This window comes from Dufourea novaeangliae, unplaced genomic scaffold (assembly GCF_001272555.1).
Source record: "Dufourea novaeangliae isolate 0120121106 unplaced genomic scaffold, ASM127255v1 scaffold56, whole genome shotgun sequence".
Classification (NCBI taxonomy): Eukaryota; Metazoa; Arthropoda; class Insecta; order Hymenoptera; family Halictidae; genus Dufourea; species Dufourea novaeangliae.
The window spans coordinates 303702-305596 of record NW_015373942.1 but is presented as its reverse complement, the minus strand read 5'-3'; positions in this window follow the sequence as shown (position 1 = coordinate 305596).

Below are 1895 nucleotides of genomic sequence, written 5' to 3'. Positions count from 1 at the left end.
ATAAAACATCCCCCACGCTTCCGAGCAAATACTAACTGAATACAGACTAAAAAATGATTATCTTCAAGATACCCCAGTCCTATTATAGGCTGTAATATAAACAATCATTGACTTAAAACAGTCATCGTAAAGCTGAACTACGGTTAAGTAAATCCCAGTATAACAAAATACAATCTAGTCTTGAAAATACTCCCCATTACTTTCTCCATATCTACGTCCTTTCTCGAGCAGCTGGTGAATTCCCTCACGAAAAAGTAATGACGGTTTTGAGTGAATAATTAATTGTAGGGTTCCCGAATTAATTTGTACACCTAACAAATAGAAATACCTACCCTATGCAACAGACCGAATCGACGATCGAGTTCGCTAAAATTCGATGTCCAAGTCTCCCTATAACACGAGGGTCCCTGCAATATTGATATCCAGAGGATGGCTTCCGATGAGCAAACGGACAAAACATGCGTGGCCAAGGGACGTCCGAGCCCCCACCGTATGTATTGCAAGTTCCTCGAAGCAAGTGCATACTCCTGTCTCGTTTCGAGCGCGCCAGGCTACCCAGCCAATACCGGCTAAAGCTCGCGCGTGTTCGCGCTCCGTGGATTTATGTTAGTGCCGTTCAAGTGGCGCTGCCCATCAAGGGAGGTAGACGTTACTCTCAAGAGTGGACCGGGAAAGGACGACTGCGAAGGATAAGAAGAAAGATGGTGAGACTTGGTGGGAGTAGATGAGAGTAGCTCGACCAACCTCCGGCTAACGGTTCTCCTCCGACCACCTCATCGCTCCCCCAACCCCTTTCGATCCTTCGCTCTTCGTCCCGTTTCCTCGTCGCGGGACAACCTCTATCCGTCTACCTCGACGAACCCACCCTTCCCAACGACAACGACACGCGAACGTATCCCTCGGTTACACGCAAATACGAGTAGATCGGAGCCATATACATTTCGTACGTCTCTTGTATCTTAATTATTCGTTAATTACTCCCGCAGGTGTTGTTCTTGTGTCTGGTCCGAGCAGGAAACATTTTTGGCTACTGAACCGTTTCAGCTCTCCGATGTTATTAACGAGATTCGGATATACATATTTTTACTGATGGAAGGGAACCGGTTCGGACCTCTTAAAAATGCCAACTCGTTTGCATCTCTGCCGGAAAAATATTTATACGCCGGATAATTCTCTCTCTTTCTTCGGAGAGCTGGTGGCCCAGTGGCCACCGACGCGATCTTCCGCTGACATACACATAACCAGCCGACTGTTGTTGCCGTCCAAACACTCGGAATATCGTGCGTTTGCTTCGTCAAATATTTTTTCGAGCGTGATTTCGACATACAACCGGTCAGTTTTTCGCCCATTAGACCGAACAATGGGTGAGGGTGAAAGTGGGACGGGTTGGATCGAGGGATAGGAATGATCGATTGGTCCGGCCAACCGGTCCTTTTCCGCCTTGGGACGATGGTGTATGCTGATGCGCGGTGCGGATTTTGGAAGGACGCAGCACGATGGCATCGATGCTCGTGTGGCACAGATACCAGGAAGCTTTTCTGGGAGAGCAGGGGTCCATTAGCCGACTCGCCTGTCTTCTGAGTCCATTACAAGATGAGCCACCATCCCCCCGGAGCCTCCTATCCCTCCGTTTCCAACTTACTCAACGATACGGTGCGATCTATACCCACCGTATAGATATACGTTTTCCTCGTTCCTCCGGTGTCCCTCCTCTTTCTCTCTTTCCGCCGCTTCTCCGCCCAGCTCGACAATTCTCCTACCTTTGATGATATCCCCTCCCGCCTACTAAACTTCTCAATCCTTCTCGTCCGGCCTCTTAATCCTTTTCTTCGCGAATAGAGGTTGTAACGTAAAAGGTACTGAACAGTACCTCATAGAGGCTTGTAATTACGGAA